Genomic DNA, 8,458 nt, shown 5'->3' with positions numbered 1-8,458 from the left:
TCTGCAATTTGTCTTTAGCAAACCAACCATGCACATCTTTCAAACCTAATCTTTTGGCTGGTTAATTCTGTAGGTCTTGATTTCGCTGCTGTTTGTGCTCTGTGATCTGAAATATGTAACGGATTGTGGTGCACCCAACAGTAATTAAATCAGAAGTTTGGACTCAACACACAATTTTTTTAAAAGATTTTTTTTGATGTGGATTGTTTTTTAAGTCTTTATTAAATTTGTTACAATTGTTGTTCAGTCTGTAAGTCATGCCTGACTCTGCGACCCCAGGGACTATAGAACGCCAGGGTTCCCTGTCCTCCACTGTCTCCCGGAGTTTGCTCAAATTCAGGTCCATTGAGTCGGTGATGCTATCTACCTATCTCATTCTCTGCCATCCCCTTCTCCTCCTGCCTTCAGTCTTTCCCAGCATCAGGGTCTTTTCCAATGAGTTGTCTCTTTTTGCTTCTGTCTTATGTTTGGTTTTTTAGTTGCAAAACATATGAGATCTTAGCTCCCTGACCAGGGATCAAACCCCTATTATCTGCAATAGAAGGTGAAGTCTTAACCACTGGACCACCAAGGAAGTCCTCAACGTTTTGTTTACGATAAAACAAAGACCAATCTCTTTGCCACCAATGAGAGGGTTGGGGATATGCCAGATCCATTCATTTCCCTGCTGAGAAACAAAATGAATAATGACACCAAGCAATGCACTTCAAAAACAACTTTTTATTTAAAAATGATCGATGCCATCAGTTAGATTTTTTGATACCATGTGTTAAAAAGTTCTTCTCTGGGTGCTTGAAAGAGAGATGCAATAGATATAATCACAAATCACTGCCTCTAAAGGAAAAATGTTTTATGCATGTAAGAATTAAGATTTTAAAATTTAAAAAAAAAAAGAATAAACATAAAAAAAAAATTAAAAAAAAAATAAATAAATAAAAGTAGCTTTAACCTTTGAATATTTTTTGAAGGCTCTTCCCCACCACTTTCCAGGGACGGGGGAGCCTGGTGGGCTGCCGTCTATGGGGTCGCACAGAGTCGGACACGACTGAAGCGACTTAGCAGCAGCAGCAGCAGCACCACCACCACTTCCACCCTCCAAAAACACCCCTAGGGCCCTTTCCCACTTGGTCAATGCTTGTGCTTATTTCCTGCTGCAGGTAATGTGATTCTGGCAGCCATATGGCAGGTGCTTTGTGACCATGGATGAAACCCATTGGGTTTCATCTCCTGTGGATGCCCTGGACTCCCAGATGCCCAAGGATGGGTGGTGAAAATCATGCCTCAGGAGAGGGCAGCGGGTCCCTGAGCAGAACCTGGCTGTGAAGAACGCTTGCTGGGGATCCCTGTCTCCTGAAAGTGGTCGGGTAATAGTTGCGATGCTCCTTTGTCTTTGCTTTCTGTTACAGATAGTGATGAACAGAATATTTGGGTCCCCATCAAAATTCATATGCGGAAATTCTATGCCCCAATATGATGGCATTTGGAGGTGGGACCTCTGGGGTGATTAGGTCATGGGGGTGAGGAGCTTGTGATGGGATTAAGGTCCTTATAAGAAGAGGCCAGAGCTGCTTCTCTCTCTCTGTCCTTCCACCTCTCTCCCTCTCCTTCCACCTCTCTCCACCTCCCTCCTCCCCCCATGTGAGAACACAGCAAGGAGAAGGCCCTCTGCAAACCCTGTAGATGGCCTGGGCCCTGGAGTGCTGCTTCCCCCCACTGCTCCCCGCTCTACCTGGCCTGGAGCTGAGAAAGTGCTCGGTGGACCTTTGCTGGAGGAGAGGCCCAGAGAGGGTGGAGGAGCTGGAGGCAAGGCCAGGGGACAGCAGGGACAGAGGGACGGCTAGGGTGCACACCTTTCAGGAGCACTGGAGGCCAGTCCCCGGAGGCTCAGGGCCGGACGGGGTGGGGAGGGCCAGCTGGGCAGAATGAAGAACAGCAGGGCTGGGAGGACTGACAAAGGGGCAGGACCCACCAGGAGCGACCCCTGGCAGGGCAGAGGGCCTGAGGGAAGAGGGCTGCACGCATCTGCCAGTCAGCTGCTTCTTGGAGGAGAAACGAACCTCAGACAGAAGGTCTGGGTAGGGTGGCCAGATTAGAAAGAATAAAATGTAGGATACCCAGTTGAATCTGAATTTCTTATCAATGATGAAGACAATATTTAGAACATACTTACACTAACAACAGCTTTCCATTGATTTTCCACTCAAATTTAACTGGTGTAGCGACTTAGCAGCAGCAACAGCAGTAATCTGTTGGGGCTGCTAGAACAGAATTCCAGAGCCTGAGCAGCTTGTATACAACAGAGATTTGTTTCTCATGGTTCTGGAGACTGGGAAGTCCCATGATCAAGGTGCTAGCAGGGTCATGTGTGGTGAGAGCCCACTTCCTAGTATTTTATTTATTTATTTATCCTTGGCCACGCCGCACGACGTGTCATGTTGGATCAAACCCCAGTCTCTGCACTGGGAGCCAGACTCTTAGCCACTGGACCACCAAGGAAGTTCCTCTGTGCTGTCCTTAGAGGACACCAATCCCATTCATGAAGACCCCACCCTCATGACCTCCCAAAGGCCCCCTCTTCATCCCATAACCTAGGAGATTAGGGCTTAAGGTAGGAATTGTGGGTGCAGGGTTGTCACATAGAAACTGAGACCACAGCATGTGGGCGTCAGGATTTTCTCTGGCAAGCGCAGCTTAGTGACCTGAGGGACAGGTGTCCTCTTCAACTACCCAGGCACAGAGGTGGGAGAAGGACCATCTCTGCTTATGTTGACGTTAAACCATCACAAAAACTCCGTTCCTAGAATTCATCTCTCTTCCTATCTGAATCCTCTGAATCTTGGGACTTCTCTTGAGATGGAAATCAACCTGGGAGAAAGGAAAGAATTGAGAACCTGCCACTGCTAATCACCCGTCACTGGACTGCTCGGCCAGCCACAGGCCTGTGGGCAGGGTGAGCTTGGTGGGGCTTGGGGGAAGGGCGACCCAGGACGCGCAGGCTGAGGGCCCTATGGCTTCATACTCCGAGAGACCATCTACCTCCTGGCCTCTGCAGCCCTGGACCATGGAGGCTGCTCCCTCCTAACTGTGGAATTACTTACTAAAGTCTGAGAAATAGCAGAGCAGAGCAGCAGGGGCTCAAAATGGGCTCAGAGGCCACAGGCAAGGGGAGGGGCAGCAGCAGGGAAGGGACCAACCCTTGCTACAACCCTCTCCCTGCCCCCAGGGTGGATGTAGGGGTGAGGCTGGCATGTCTGATGGTCTTGCCTGCAAGCCTCCGAGAGAAAAGACTACCAATGTCAGGCCTGGCAGGGCAGCCACAAGCTTGGCTGTGATGTGGCCTTCATGGAAGGAAAAGGAAGTGAGTGTACAGGAGGCCTTGGCTGAGGGGAATGAGTGCCTCTGTGTGTGTGTGCGCGTGCGCATGTGTGTGCACATGTGCATGTCCATGCCTGCTAGCATGTCTGCCCAGGGAGGTGTCTCTGGTCTCTCTGGGGATCTCCTGTGTACACATTATGCCCATCTCAGGGGCACGTTTCTTTTTTCTTCTTTTTTAAATTATGAAAGTATGATAACATTTACAGGAAACTTGGAAAATACAGAACAAAGTCACATATAGTTCCACTACATATTACAATTATTTTTTAAGTAAATAAATCAAGATTTTTAACTGGAGTTTCAATATCAGACTCACAAAAAATTAATAGAAAGAAAAGACAGAGAAGTAGAAGCATATAGTTAGATCTGAAAAGCACCATGAACCAATTCAATACAATAAAGATCTATACAATTTTCACACAACAGCAGGATACAAATTCTATTCAAGTTCCCATAGACTATAAATCAGGAGACACTGGAACATATCCAGGGGCGTAAAACAAGGTGCAAAAATTTCCTGGTCTAAAGGTGATGAAATCATACAGTCTGTTCTCTTATCACGGTGAAATTATATTAGAAATTAATATCAAAAGATATTTGAAAATAACCCACATATTTTCAAGTGCGATGTGACTGTTACCAAGAGAGACCTCTGACTTAGCCATTGAAAGGGGGGTATAGTTCTTCCTCCACAGCCACCCCCCAATTCTGCGGCAGGGAGGATAGAGGGGCGACAGGCCTGCTCTGTTCCAGGCTGAGATCTGGTTGTCTCCTCTCTCTTGCTGGAAGGTGTCCTGTGCGGGTTTCCCTCTGATTCCAGGTGCCCGGAGCCTCCATCTGCTGCAGTCCACGGTGGGCAGGGGCCGCTGGGGTGGGAAAGTTTGAGGTGAGTCACTCTTAGCTCCCCGGCCCAGACATCTCCTTGCGCCAAGTTGACTGCAGTGGGGGGAGGCGGGGCCGGAGTTCCGGTTTGTCTGGAAGTCCGGGTAAATAAACAGGAAATTCCCAAGCAGCTCGTGAAAATGACTCTGCGTCCAGTGGGGGTGCAGATGGAGAGTCTTTTGGAAAAACAGGACTCAACGTTCACACTTTCTTCCCAAGCTCACTTTTCCCCAAAGAGATGTTTTGATAAAGTTGTGAATAGACTTTACACATGCATGATAGAAGGACGTGGAAAGCAATCTGAAAAGGGGTGGAAACCAGATTTAGGAAAAGAGAACAGTGAGGCAGGGAACTGGGGTCTGGTCACCCACACTCCAAGGCAGCATCCGCCCATCTGCAGAGTGTGTGTGTTGTTTGGGTGTCCTGGCTGGTGTGAGCCCGGATGAAGATGCCGGATGAGAACTTCTCCACCCATGCGAGCTAACTGTGTGCATATCAAATACAACATCAAAAGCAGAATTCTGGGAACTCCCTGGGGGTTCATTGGTTAAGACTGCCTTCTGGGCGTCCCTGGTGGCTCAGTGGTAAAGAATTCGCCTGCCATTCAGGGAATATGGGTTGAATCCCTGGTACAGGAAGATCCCATATGCAGCAGAGCAACTAAACTTGTGTGCCACAACTACTGAGCCTGTGCTCTAGAGCCTGTGCTCCGCAACAAGAGAAGCCCATGCACCACAACTAGAGAGTAGCCCCTCCTTGCTGCAACTAGAGAAAAGCCTGAAGAGCAATGAAGACTGAGCGCAGCCAAAAATAAACAAATAAATAAAAATTTAAAAGACTTCATCTTTCAATGCATGGGGTGCAGGTTCGATCTCTGGTCAGGGAACTAAAGTCCCACATGCAGAAGCAATATTGCAACAAGTTCAACAAAAACTTCTAAAATGGTCCACATCAAAAAAAATATCATTAAGAAAATGAAGCAGAATCCTGCTTTCCAGCAGCAGACGCGGCCCACTGTGTGAGTGGACAGCCCTAGCCTGAAATTGTGCTTCCTGATGAGCTTGTTTCTTTGATCACAAGCCCTCCTTTGTCACTTGCCTTCACTGTTTTGAGTCCCTTTGCAAGATCACACAGAGAAGGCAATGGCAACCCACTCCAGTACTCTTGCCTGGCAAATCCCATGGACAGAGAGCCTGGTGGGCTGCAGTCCACGGGGTCGCTAGGAGTAGGACACGACTGAGCAACTTCACTTTCACTTTTCACTTTCATGCATTGGAGAAGGAAATGGCAACCTACTCCAGTGTTCTTGCCTGGAGAATCCCAGGGATGGGGAAGCCTGGTGGGCTGCTGTCTATGGGGTTGCACAGAGTCGGACATGACTGAAGCGACTTAGCAGCAGCAGCATATATATATATGTATGGGGGCTTGATATATGTATATACATATGTGTGTGTGTGTGTATATATATATATATATAGAGAGAGAGAGAGAGAGAGAGACTTCCCTGATGGCTCAATGGGTAAAGAATCTACCTGCAATGCAACAGACACAGCAGACACGGTTTGATCCCTGGGTTGTGAAGATCCCCTGGAAAAGGGCATGGCAACTCATTCCAGTATTCTTGCCTGGAGAATCCCATGGATAGAGGAGCCCGGCAGGCTACAGTCCAAAGGGTCGCAAAGAGTTGGACATGACTGAGCGACTAAGCACACATATACACACATATGTATATATGGATATATATGTGAACATATTGTTTAGATGTGATTAACATTTGAATCAGTACACTTTGAGTAAAGCAGATTATCCTCTGGAAAACAGATGGGCCTCACCCAATCAGTTGAAGTCCCTTTGGTTGTGAAAGGTTGTTGTTGAACCACGCAAAGACGCCAGGATTCTTGGCCTCTAGAGGAGAAGAATTCAATCCAGGGCCAGAGATGAGGCTTGATCGCTCAGAGCTTTTGTGTAATAAAGTTTTGTTAAAGTATAAAGGAGATAGAGAAAGCTTCTGACATAGACATCAGAAGAGGGTAGAAAGAGTACCCCTCTTGCTAGAGTTAGCAATGGAGTTATATACTCTCCAATGAATCCAAAAAATGTCTGGAAGACCTCACCAGACCTACTCCCATAATTTACATTTTAAGATAACAGAATTAGCCAGAAGGTTTAATCCAGAGACTGTCCTCAAGCAGGATACATTGTTATATAATCCTTGTAAGACCAGGCCTACTCCCATAATTTACATTTTAAGATAACAGAATTAGCCAGAAGGTTTAATCCAGAGACTGTCCTCAGGCAGGATACATTATTGTTATATAATCCTAAGGAATGTAGAGGAAAAAAGGTTTGTCCTTTCTTCCTCCTTGAGAATTCCAGACCCCTCTTTCCTTGGGGCCCCCTAGACTTCTTATCAACCTGCCTAGGAAATGACTCTATCATTTGTTGAGGTGTCACATGGTATACAAAAATTAACTCCAAGTGAAACATAAATCCAAATGAAATACCTAAGGCTATAAAACTCTTAGAAGGAAACAGAAATAAATCTTCATTAGCTTGGGTTAGACTAGATACAGCATCAAAAGCAAAGGCAACAAAAGTAAGACAACCCATAGAATGGGAGGGAAACAACTGCAGATCGTGTATCTGATAGGGAATTTGCATTCAGAATATACAAAGAACCATGACATCTCAACAACAAAAACTCAAATAACCCAATTAAAAATGGGCAAAGGATCTGAATAGATATTTCAACAAAGAAGTCATAAGATGTTCAACATCATTAACTGACAGGGAAGTACAAATCAAATCCACAACTGATACTAGTTCACACTCACTAGACTAGATCCAACTAGAATAAAAATCAAACTACAACAAGCGTTGGCAAGGAGGTATCCCTGACTGCATGGAGTGCAAGTGCCAGGGGATCGGGTGCGGGACTATGAGGCCCACCAACACAACCACTTCCCTTTCAGTGCTTGCTAACCATCGACACATCAACTGTGATTTCTAATGTATGGACACAGTTCAGTAGGAGACAGCTGGCAGGAAATGGGGTGGATCACACATCAAGTGTATCACACACAGGGTGAGTTGATGTTTCGTAAATTTTACATCAGTTATAGATTCACATTTACGTTTGTGTGTGTGCAACTATACAGAAGATGTGCATGTATCACAGAGAGGCTGAGTGCGGGGCACATACAGCGGTGTTTCTTGTGAAAATTGTCTCTGTTATAGATAAACATTTGTCTACACATGTACACATGTTTATACACACCTGCATATATACATGTGTACAATTGTGTGTGTGTGTATATGGGGTTGCCATGTGAATTGTGTCATCTCCTGTGAGTCACAGCCAAGGATGTTGGAGAAACCCCTTTGTATTCTGTTTACCTAAAGAGAAAGGAACACTAGCAAGCCAAAGTTCCCTTGATCTCAGGAAACCATTAGCAGACACATTTAGCAGAGTGGGGCTGAGGGGTGGGGGAAGACTGGGTGCCCGGTGGCACAGACACTGCAGGGAATGTTGACATGGCCCATGGATGTCCAGGAACAACTTGGACTTAAGATGCAGGAAACAGTGGCTCCAAGATGCGACCACAGCTTCCCTGGTCCTCACATTCTTTACCTGTCTTACCTGCATCTTGAGGCTGATTTGAGACTAAGCATGATGTCACCTGTGAAGGTCCTTACCTGTGGCCCTAAGGAGACCCTCCTTCCTGTTCATTCTCACAAGCAGAGGTTTTTCACTTGCAGAGAAAACCCAAGTCATCTCCGACATCCGCTTCAGTGACAAAGGCCTCTTAGGACGAACCCCACCCCTCTCGCGTGCAACTTGAAAAGGAACAAGACGGTAGACATAAACTTAAAAACAAGCAACAACAACACACCCTGAACCCGCCCGGTCCCCCAGCCAGTGTGCGTAAGACACACACAGGAAGGAAGTGGCCGAGTGATTCAAAGAGGCTGAGCTTCTATGTCTCAGGAAAGGAATATTTTCCGACCAACCCGCCCCGTCTGTGGTTGGGAACAAGGTCTCAGATGTAGCCTGGGCCAGCATCCCTTCCCCCACCCCCTCCAGTACTGTAGACAAAACAGTGAGGCCAGATCCCGCAGGAAGGCACCCTGCAGCACAGCAAACCTGCTCCGGCTAGTCCTTGGGTCACTGTGGTCCTGGCCATCCAGCAAGCAGGCGTGG

General features: G+C 46.8%; 1 long non-coding RNA gene across 1 annotated transcript; it reads right to left on the bottom strand.

Annotated features, from left to right (window-relative positions):
* Positions 1-700: 700 nt before the first annotated feature.
* LOC121817094 (uncharacterized) lies at positions 701-8,074 on the bottom strand. The gene is made up of 2 exons (XR_006056833.2): positions 7,954-8,074; positions 701-4,557 (listed from the first exon to the last, which is right to left on the bottom strand). It is a non-coding gene; the product is annotated as an uncharacterized LOC121817094 (long non-coding RNA).
* Positions 8,075-8,458: the final 384 nt, after the last annotated feature.

This window comes from Ovis aries, chromosome 18 (assembly GCF_016772045.2).
Source record: "Ovis aries strain OAR_USU_Benz2616 breed Rambouillet chromosome 18, ARS-UI_Ramb_v3.0, whole genome shotgun sequence".
NCBI lineage: Eukaryota > Metazoa > Chordata > Mammalia > Artiodactyla > Bovidae > Ovis > Ovis aries.
The sequence above is the reverse complement of the archived record's forward strand: the minus strand, read 5'-3'. Positions and strand labels throughout refer to the sequence as shown.